This window comes from Cebus imitator, unplaced genomic scaffold (genome assembly GCF_001604975.1).
Source record: "Cebus imitator isolate Cc_AM_T3 unplaced genomic scaffold, Cebus_imitator-1.0 Scaffold362, whole genome shotgun sequence".
Classification (NCBI taxonomy): Eukaryota; Metazoa; Chordata; class Mammalia; order Primates; family Cebidae; genus Cebus; species Cebus imitator.
In genome coordinates, this window is record NW_016107677.1 from 860,266 (window position 1) to 872,432 (window position 12,167).

The window sequence follows — 12,167 nt, forward strand, 5'->3', positions numbered from 1 at the left end:
GATTCAATTACTTAATCATCACAAAAAAGAAAAAAATTTGCAAATCTTGCTATTGATTTTAAACTAAGATTGTGTTGATTAAACTGTACACATAAACAGCTAATTGATACTGCACTGAAAGTTACACTTTCTGTTAAAGCATCAGTGAATTGGAATTTATATTCATTTTGTGCGTATGTGCATGCTCACATGCATGTGTGTTTGTTTCTTGACATATTATGCCTTAAGCATTTTTTGCTACTGTGGTTTTTGCATAGAGAATTAAAATGTCAGAAAGCGTTCTAAAATTTCTGGTGGAAAAGAAGAGAAGAAAAATACATTGCATCTGGAAAATTGCTAACCCCTTTGATTTACTTCTCCTCCCTTTACTCTGTCACATTCCAAGCTTTTTCATATGAGTGAAATGTCAACCTCCTTGAAAGATTCTTAAGTTCATAAAGGCAAAGTAAATTAATTAAAATAAAGATGACTTCCATGGCTTGGATTAGAGCTGGCTCTGCTCTTTGTACTCTCTTAGAATCTTCTCGTAGTTCCTACAGACTTTAGGGATACGCTTGGAAGCTCTAATGGCTAAAGGAGCAGAATAAATACATTTTAAAATTAAATTAAAAAAAAACAACCTTAAATCCAATGTCTCTTCTTAGAGGGAAAAATTTATGGCAATTAAACATCTTTTGTAATAACATTTTAAATCAAGCAGATGATAGAAATGAGTGATGTCCTAAACAACTATTCCCTGACTTCATAATTCTTTATTCTTTATTACTTTTGTGTTCCCTCTTTTTAATTCTGTTCCTAAAAGAAACTTGTTCAACTTTGGCTGTGAGAATTATGCTTACATGCAAAAGCTTTTGTTAAAAGACTATTTAAGCAGCTGTTAAATATCCTTCCTGGTTTTAGAAGAGAAAAAAATATTTTCATATATATTCATATATGTGGTTAATAGGAATTTGTGAACTAAAACTGAAAACTAAAATCTAAGATTTTTCTTTTCAAAAATTTTACAAATTAATTGTGTTCATTTTCATTTTCTTCTGCTATAATTTAAGTTTTAGTATCACTTGGCTAGTACCATATATTCCTCAAATGAGAGACAGAAGTCATATATCAAGTTTGATTTTCCTTTTCTTCCTTAGTTTTTCTACTGTTTTTCTTCTCATATTTAATGAAGTAATAATTAGTTGAAGCTTCTATGACTAGTTTTTCAATTAAACACCCTTTTAATTTAGGTTTTGCATCTATGATTCTCTGTATAAATACAATTAAATTCACATGTTTTAAAAACATAGTAGTGGAAGGACTATTTAGAATAATAAAATAAGTAATAGAACCATCCTTCTTGTCCTTTATGAGTTCACAATCTTCCTGGTCAAACACATGCCTGGAGTTCTCACCATCAGCCATGCCTTGGATTGTATGATGGCAGTAAGAATTTCATGAATTTTTCTGTGTTAACATTCCAACTTCTTTTTTTATTCAGTGAATTTTTTATTATGTATTCAAATTGCCAAAAATACAATAAAATGAACTTTTGATATAATGGGATAAAATAAAGCTAAAACAAAGTATATAAAATGAACTTCCTGAACTTTCTCTTGCTCTTTCTGAATTCAAGTTTCATATACTAAAATTCATATTGACATTGTATACTTTTCTTAAGAGAAAAAACTAAGGAACATTTTGCTTACTTTTATTTGGGCTCATTACTGATAGTATTATTGGGAGTTTTGGTACATTAAGTAATTTGAACCACATGGACATTTGTTCCCATGACTATTTCATCTCCTACTTGCCCCTTTCACACGTTTTCCTTCCACACATAATTTAAAAGATGCTTCTTATACTCTTTTTCTTGAGCAATGTGGTTGAGCCTTCAACCTCATGATAAGAGATAAATTTATGGGAGAATTAGGTAAGGTTGCAGTTTCTTAAGGATAAAATGAAATTTAAGAAGTGATTCATATATTTTTGAAAGTGTCTCATTTATATTTTATGAATATTAAATAGCATTTTCTTTTTACGTAAGAGCTTATGAAAGTAGAAAAATAAAGTCACTGCAGTCTTTGCCCTCACTCCTGACAACATATCTCAGAGGAATAACAATTATGTAACCTATATAACCTTGAGGAAACTAGTGAAATTGTGTGTGTAAATTATGGGAATGTATTAGTTTCATTGTTTTATCTGATAGTTTATTTTGCCTTCAAGGAAGGGATAAGAGGCAGACCATTGGACTTAATATAGTTCTTCCCAAGATGATATGCAATTGTTTTCTTTTTGTATCTTTACTTTCTTCTCTCAAATACCTTTGGACTTAAAACAGTTCTTCTTAAGATGATATGTCGTTGTTTTCTTTTTGTATTTTTAATTTCTCACCCCAGACACTGGGCACTTGTTGTGATTGCCATGGTATAATTCACAAATCACCTCCGTCTCTTTATGTAATGCTGTTATGTATATAATGCTACAGTTTTAGTTAACCAGCAACTTAAAAAATGCCTTGGATGACATAAGCAGTGAAAAGATCAATTACAGTGTTTATATAAGCTCTTTGAAAATTTAAATTTTCTAAATTTATCAGTGGCCCTTCTGTCTTTCAACGTTTAATTCAGATAGTATTCTATACAATAATTATGTTAGCTATATTTGGTATTAAAATAATTGTCACTTATGCTACCAAATATTTTAGGAGAAAGATTGAAATGATCTTATTTTTAAAATTCCAACTGGTGCTGACATCTCTTTTCTCTGATTAGAATACAAAAATATGTCTTTATTATTTAATGCATAACTGCTCTCCTTAACCCATTTTTACTTTAAGAAATTAAGCATTTAAAATTTCAACAGATATTATTTCCTTATAGCAATTCATATCTTGCATTGACTAAAAAGTATGACTGTTTGCAAGAGAATCTATTTGTTAAAGTGGTATATTCAGTAATATTTTAATTCTTAGCCTCTATGTCATATTATATATATTTTATATATGCCGGGTAGTATTAAATAATTTCACTGGTGGTCAAAACGCAAATGAAGTCATAAATGAAATGCCCAGTAGTACAGCCTCATATATGGCCTAAACCCTCAAAAATGATTAAATATGATATTTTATAGCACATAATAAATGCTGAAAGAGGATTTTTTTGTTTCAATAATTCTCTTTATATAAGCCTATTGTCATTAGTCCTGGAAATGAACTGCAAGAAGGTGAACAATGCTTCAAGACAGAAACTAGCTAACTCTTCCGTTTTACTGAATAAAACAGTAAAGAGCTGAAAGAAGCCCTTTTAGTACCTTTTTATTCTTAGAATTGTGTGCCACTATGTGTTTTCCATGTACAAGGGGCAAATAAATAATTTCACTTGAAAATGTCATTATAACACTATTTTATAGTATGTCTTTGATTTTTTTTAAAAAAGAAACATTACATGCTACAATATTTTCATGTGTCTTCACATAGTGTATACTTGCAATATTTATTTTATCTGTTTACCTTGAGGTATCCTTTAAAGGCTTAAGAGAATAATCCGGTACAATTGTTAGCATTGTCAAAACATGACAGCTTTTCAGTAGGAAACAAAAGGAGTCTCCTACAACCTATTTACACAGTCTGGTTGGGTTCATAACTTAGGGGGTGGTAAACAGGAGAGCATCCCTCTCTGGATATAATTTAGAGTTTCCATGAAGTGAGATGGGAAATAATTAAAACTTTATTTTCACTAATACCTAGAATAAAACTTAGCATTTTCTCCCATTTAGTATATAGACAATACATCTCAGTAGTATTAGCAGTACCTGTAAATTTGTCACCAATAGAAGGAGGATATATTTTCACATTACATTTATTAGAGTTGTTGTAGATTCCTTGAAATAACTATAATTAAAATTCATAATTTGAGGCAGTTTTCAAACATAACTTCACATTGACATAGTTTTTAGCTCTGTTACTGGCTCTTGTTGATCCATCATTAAGATGCACAGATATTAATACATTTTAGAGTTAGTTATTTGGATGCCTGTATTTCAACATATTTGTAACTATTTGGATGCCTGTATTTCAACATATTTGGTTTCTCTCCTGAGTCTATGCATTTTCCTTTACTTAAAATAATTTTCTAAGTAGGAATTCACAAACTTTACTGAATTGCCAAAAGTGTTCGTAGGAAATTTTGCCATTATTTTCACTCTGAGTACGTTGACTATTTTTAGGGCTTTCTTCTTAGTGTTTAGCTCTCTTCCTACATCATTAAAAAATATTTTTAAGGTGTTTCTATGAATACCTATTTCCTAACTTTTTTTTGAACCAAAAAACATATCCACAAGGGTAGCTCCTTAGAAGTTTAAGAAACATCAGTCAATTTCACAGGTGGGAATAGAGGGGTCTAGATAAGAGATAGCAATTCCTTTATTAAAATGCAGTTTATAAAATGTAGAAAACAGTTTTGTATACAGTGAGACAAACTTTGGCCCAGTGAGGCAGACAAAGGTATGTCTTCAAATCATTTTGCAGGATCTCCACATGTTATGAAATAAGTAGAATGCAATATATAATAATTTATCAGATTCTCTCACACTAGTAAAATGTAGGGTTGAAAGGGAATGACACTTTAAAGCAGAAAGCTCCAGTGCAGTCATCTGAATGAATGAGTGAGGCATTTTAGTGAGGATCCCTAAGGACCTCCAATATACAAGATGGGGATTAGGTATTCAGGAAGAGGGGAAATGGTTTGGGAAGCATCATGGAAGGAGTATGGCCTTTGGAATCCTAGTTCTACCACTTTTTAGTGGTAAAGCTGTAGGTGGGTTATTCAGTTCCTCTGAGCCTTAGTTTAGACATCACTAATTGAAAAAGTCACTTAAAGCTTTAAAATAACAGGGTACTTTCATATTTATTTTCTCATTTGACTTTCACAATTTCCTGACGGTGGGTATACTTATCATCTCCTTTTCACATTATAAGTAAACTTAGGGTCAGAGAGTATAATGATCTCCCAAAAGCATGTCCTGCTGCCTCCTTATCCTGCAGACATTTTTTTAAGCCATGAAGAAAAGATAATTTAAATATGCATTTTAAAAGTATGTTATTGTGTTCTGTGAAGTGCTTAAATGAAATTCTCTTAAAATAGGCTTTAAATTTTTCTTCTGTTGAATCAATGTTAGACTTCCTTCTCTTCATCTCTGAATTTTTAAATTCCGTTTTTCTCAATATACCAAACATTTATTGATAACCACTTTGAGCCAAGACGTTAGCAAAACTAACATGCTGGTTGGGGAGACCAAAGAGTCAAACAAATAATTACAATATGACATGAAAGTGGCTTAAGCAAAATGCTATTGGAAAACAGGTAAGAGAGCAATTAACTTAACATTTTATAGGTCATGGAAGGCTGCAGAGAAAAGATGACATTTGAAACAGACCTTGAAAGATGAATAGGAACTTACAGAAATAACATTTTGTCTCTTTTTTTTCCTTTTAAATAGAAGCCAAATAAGTTTAGAAATTCTATGTTCATGCTAGTTAAAATATTTGTAGTCCTTTATTATTTATATCATTCCACTGCTTTTCTCTAATTTTAAATATTTCATTTTGTTTTTATTATTATGTTTATTAACTGGACCAAATTTCTCAAGCTTAACAGAAAAATGATTTTTATATTCAATATTTTGCAAGTTTTCTGTAATGATATCAGTTTAAGGAAAATGTGCTGAGCTCATATTATAATGTGCTATGCTAGTCGTGGAGGTTATGAATAAATTCAAGCCACAGACTTTGTTTCAAGAAACAGTCAGTTTAATTGGATGGGTGACATTTACTGAAACTTTCCTAATATGAAAAAGGCGTACATATTTTAATAGATTTATAAATGAATATATAACAAAAAGTGGAAAAATATAAGTGCACTTCAAAATGCACATCTGTAGAAAGCAGATAGTAAAGAAAGTTTTACCCTGGTATACCCCTTGATCTCTGACCAAGAAAAAGAGAGAGAGAAGATTCTGAGGTCATTACAGGAAAAATACTCCCTACTTCATGAAAGGGTGAAGAAAAGGAGGCAGCTGGGTGTTGCTTTTGTGTCTTTAACTTAACTCTTTGTCTGCCTCACTGGACCAACGTTTGTCTCACTGTATACAAAACAGTTTTCTAAATTTTATAAACTGTGTTTTAATGGAGGAATAGCTATCTATTGTCTACACCCCTCTATTCCCAGCTGTGAAATTGATTGATGTTTTTAAAGTTCTAAGGCACTACCCTTGTGGATATGCTTTCTGGTTCAAAGAAAAGAAACTCAGAAAAAAGGTATTTGTGAAACACCTTAAAATATTTTTTAATGACCTAGGAAGAGAACTAAACGTGAATAAAAGAAATCTTAAAAATAGTCAACGTATTCAGAGTGAAAATAATGGCAAAGAGAATTTGCCCACGTAGTTATAGGACTCAGATTAGCATCTGTAGCTGTGTGAACATTTCATAGATTTAAAATTCTTCATGTCGTGTTTCCATTGGCTTTGGCTGAAGTCACTATTTGGCAGAACAGAATCAAGATTCTGATCCCAGATATGTCACTGATGATCAGTTCCATCTCACCTCACAGTTCTCAGAGTTCAAATCAATTCAGCAAATATTTATTGAGTGCTTATGGCTGCCGACTTTCCTAAGTCAGAGAAAAGTAATGAGATGTTAGTAAAATGTGACATGTCTTGGGTTAGACAGCCACAGATATAGAAAGCCATTATCATCATGGCCATTTTAAACCTTAAGTTTAATTTAATTGCATTAATAACACCAATAATGTACCTTGCTTCAAGTTACCATAATTTCCACACCAGATTCTTATTTTTATCTACAGAAATCACTGGATATGAACTGAAGTCCCCAAGGCTTGACTTATAGGTGAAAGAACATCATTCCTCGTCCAGCATCAGTTATGTATATTTCCAATAGCTCAGCTGAGGGACAGCATTAAGCCATTATATAAACTAATTTGGTTAATTCTGCTCTGGAATTTAGGCAAATAATGTAACTGAGATAAACAGAGGGTCACTTATGCATCTACTTGTACACATTTATCTACACTTCTTATTTATACTACTAAATGCTTAAAACAACACTAGGCTATAAATTTGCCTTTTCTTTCTGATTCTCTTGGCAGGATTTCTTACATGCTTAACTTTTAAGAGTGGAGATCAGTCTCTTCTCAAATAAATAAGAGAGCAGTGGAAGGAAAAACTGCAGCTACAAAGTAGTTCTAACCCATTAAACGCAGATGGCCCACAAGGGGTTTAATCATCAGGAGCAAGCACACATCACGCTGAAATATAGAGCTGTTTTCTATCACTTGTTACCATTTGAATGTCTGTCTCAAGAAAGTGAATTCCATATATCTTCCTGGCCATCAGTTGCCCTTTGAATACTCCTCTCTCTGATGTAGCTAGATTTCTCTTCAGAACTTACTGAGATGAATGAGCTCTTGCCACACGTAGAAGTGAAAGAAAACATTTCTTTCTTTGCCAGAACAGATGAAATTCGTCATTAGGAGAATGGATTTGACCTTGTAAAGTGGACCAAAGCAGTTAACAAACAAACCCCTTTGGGGCAGATTGAGTTTATCCTAGTCCTTTAACAGAAGCCTTTTTTTTTTTTTTCCGTACTCCACAGCAATGTTGTAAATTCACGGAATCTAATACAAAAAAATCGAAAACGTGAAGTAAAAACAATCATCTTCTATTTAAGCCTTTCCATGTAAGAGAATTTAAAGACATTTAAAAGCAAAATAGGTTTATCCTCAGATACCATATTAACAAGTCAAATTAGTCAAGAAGTCATGAAAGAAAATTGATAAAAACAATTTGATAGCATCATATAAACGAAAAACTGGAGATCATCATTAAGGTCTATTGCAAAATGAGGAAAAACCCAATTGGAGGGCAATTCACAGTACCTAAGGGCAAAATTAATTGTGCTTTGCATCACATACGCATTGTATGAGCTTCTTTAATATATTTATCCCATACTTATGATGTATCTTCTATAGTGGCTTTCCCAGGCTTCTTAGCTATGCCGTGTTCTTTTTAAAATGTATTTTCCTCTTTCCTGGAAACTATACCTAGCTAAAGCCCATTCTTCAAGTTGAAAGTCTTATGTGACATTCATGGAAAGAGCAGCTACCAGTTCGTTGGGCAGCACAGTAAGTAAGCAGCTTTCTTACTTTCCCTAGAGTATGTGTTTAGCTAATGCTATTAAAGTGAATGACACAATCTTGAGTAAACCCAGCTGATAAACCACATGGAAGCTGCTCATCTACCATGGGTCTGCAACTCTTTGGCCTTGCTCTTTTATTTGTCTTTCTGAGTTTGTAAACCATTCAGCAATTTGGACACTTAGATGCAAATCGAAAGTGATTATTTTAACCCCTAATTAATCTAGTCAGTTCAAGGCATTAATAAAAAGACATTTCTTCTTTTAAAATTTTATACTTCCGTTAGATTTTTGTTTGTTTTGCAAAGTCTGCCTTTTCAAAAACCAAAAACAGGTAAAAGGAAGGATATCAGACTACCAAAAGATATGAGGTCTTAATGTATTTTTAAACATTTGGATGCTTTAACAACTGTATTATTAATGAGGAAAATATTAAATCCATTTATTTTTAATTTTCATTTTTTTACCAGTAGATGGCACTGCACAGATATAAGAGATATTTGCATTTAATGTGATTTAGAAGACAAGAGAATCATCGGCAATGCTAACTGGTGTGAAATTCCCCCTAATAGAGTTAGCTCTTAAAGTATTGTATCTGGGAGTCCTAATAGTTGTATAAGAGAAGAACATAAATTCATTAACACTAATTTTATTTATCAAATACTTTAACAGTGCTTACTATGTGACAAATGAGTAGGTTCACTTTTCTCCTATTCAGGTAAGAAAACTGAAGCACAGAGAGGTTAAAATTTCTCAATGTCAAACTGCTAGTGAGATATAGGACTGGGATTGGAGCTAGGCATTTGAGCCAGTCTGTGCTCTCTGCTTTGTTCCCTCTTACCTCACTAACATGAATCACTCATCCATCTATTCAGTGATTTCCAGGGAGCTAAATTGAAGATACAAGATATTAAAACTAATAAACAGTCCAACTAGAAAACCAGAGAAGTTCTAAGAGCATGGGGATAATCTCAAGGAAAGCAAAGGGATCCCTAAGAGGAACAGAATGTGTGGATCTCCTTTCTAAAAAGCAGATCTAGGGTTAATATTGTTATGTGCGAATTTGATACTGCCATTTTGGTCAGTTGGGGGAAATAGGGGAGGGACGGTGGGGGGTGGGGTGCTGGGGAGAGATAGCAAGGGGAGAAATGCCAGATGTAGGTGATGGGGAGGAAGGCAGCAAATCACACTGCCACGTGTGTACCTATGCAACAATATTGCATGTTCTTCACATGTACCCCAAAACCTAAAATGCAATAAAATAAATAATTGGGAAAAAATAAATAAATAAATAAATAAATAAAAAGCAGATCTAATCACCTACTTGTGCTCACAGGCATACCAGATATCAGGAGGCTGAAAACTGAACATAAGATCCCAACCTACCCCTGCTTTTGTACATCATATGCAAATAATTTATAGACCGTATTTTCAAGAGCAGACTCAAGTTTACCAAAAAATCGAGTAGCAAGCACAGAGTTTTGTTTACCCCTTTCTATTATTAATAGCTTGTATTGGTGCTCTGTATTTTTACAGATAATATGACTATATGAGTACATTATTATTAAATAAGGTCTACAGTTGGCATCAGGGTTCACTCTTGGTGGTGTACCTTCTATGGGTTTTGACAAATAAATGTTTAATGATGTTATATAATTACAGTAGCATTTAGAATAGATTTACTGGCCTAAGGATCCCCTTTGTTTCACCTATCCATCCCTTCTTTCCTTCTCCCAAACCTCTGACAACCACCTATCTTTTAATTGTCTCTATAGTTTTGCCTATTCTAGAATGTCATACAGTTATAATCATACAGTATGTAGCCTTTCCAGATTGGCTTCTTTTGCTTCATTTTATCTGAGTTTTCTCCAAATATTTTCATGACTTGGCTCATTTTTCATCAATGAAAAACATATTATCATACAGATTAATGTAACACAGTTTATTTATCCATTCATATTGAAGGACATCTTGGTTGCTCTAAGGATTGGCAATTATGAATAAACCTATTGTAAGCATTAATGTGCAGATTATTGTGTGGACATAAGATTTAAATTTATTTGGGTAGATTACAGGCAGTATGATTTCTGGATCATATGGTAAGAGTTTGCTTAGTTTTATAAGAAAAGTGTCTTCCAAAATGGTTGAACTATTTGATATTCCCACCAGCAATGAATGAGAGTTCCTATTGCCCCACATCCTCTCTAACACTTAGCCTTTCCAGTGTTTTGGATTTTAGTCATTCTAAAAAAAGACACAGTGGTATTTCATTGTTTTAATTTGCAATTCACTTATAACATGTTATTGAGTATCTTTTTTATATACTTGTTTTGCATCTGTATATCTTCTTTGGTGAAATGCTTAAATCTTTTGCCCATTTTTAAACTTTTTTGCTGTCTTGTTTTAAGAGTTCTTTGACATTTTACATACAAGTTCTTTGTCAGATATACATTTTGCATTTTTTCCTTGTTCTATGAATTGCTTTTAATTCTTTCTCTTGACAGTGTTTCTCACAGAGTAGAAGTTTTTAATTTTAACAAAGTCCAACTTATAAATCTTTTCTTTTATGGATCGGGCTTTTGATATTGTATCTAAAAAGTGGTTGCCAAGCATAAGGTCACCTAGATTTTCTCCTGTGTTATTTCCTAGAAGTTTTATAGTTTTGTGATTTACACTTAAGTCTGATACATTTTGAGCTAATTTTTGTGAAAAGGCCTATGTTGAAATTCCCTTTTTTTCTTTGGTATGTCGATGTCTAGCTGTGAACAAAAAGTATGTTATTGAAAAAAGTATTCTTTCTCCCTTGAATCACCTTAGTTCTTTTGTCAAAGATCAGTTGGCTGTATTTGTGAGAGTCCATTCTTGGGCTATTTCTGCTTTTCATTTATCTGTTATTCCGCTATTATTTTCTCTGTAATAAAAACTTTAGTGTCATATTTTTTATTCTTGTCTCTTCTCCCTCATAGGCAATCAGTTACCAAATCTTATGTTAAGTATTTTTAATGCATTATTTATTTTAATACTCCAACGGTCTATGTATTATTCGGTCCATGTTAAGAGAGAAACAGCTCAGAGAGGGAGTCTACTTATATAGACTGAAACAACTGTATTCCTCATTTCTTTGGGAAATATCATACATATCTCATAAGTGGCAGAGCAATTTGACTTCAGGATCTGAACTTCCAAGCATTAATGTAATTTCTAAAAATATTTTAAGTCATTAATTCTCCTCATTTGTATTGCCATCATATTAATTCAAGTGACTATCATCCCACAGTAAATTTACTAAAAACACTAAGTATCTTCCTTCCTTCCTTCTTTCCTTCCTTACTCCTTTCCTTCCTCCCTCCCTCCCTCCCTCCTTCTGTCCCTCCCTTTTTTTCTCTTTCTCTTTCTTTTCTTTCTCTTTATCTCTTTCTCTCTCTCTTTCTTTCTTTCTCTCTCCTCCTCCTCCTTCTCCTTCTCCTTTTTTTCTTTCTTCTTCTTTTCAGAGATGAAGTTTTTCTGTATTGCCCAGGGTGGTCTTGAACTCCTGGGCTCAAGTGATCCTCCTGCCTCAGCCTCTCAAAGTGTTGAGATTACAGGCACGAGCCAATGCACCTGGCCCACTCTATGATTCTTTTATTGAGGTCTGGTCCATTCCAGATGTTTTTTTTCTAAATCACAAGTCTGATAACACCAAACGCAAAACTATCTAATGGCTCTCCATCAACTCTTAAGAAAGCAGGCAATCCAAAATATGATTACACATCTTCTCCTCATCCAAATCTCTAACCCTGCTACACTGACCTGCATGTAGCAGGCCCCTAAGCTCAAAGGCATACAAATTTGAACCCTAGGATTCTTCCAGCACTGTGTCCATGCTTAAATATTCACCTTGTACAAGTGAGTCTATTTGCCTCTATTGGTCCTTTCTGTCTGTTCATCTGGCTAATGCTTTCTTTTCCTTCAGACTGAAACTTAAAGTCTC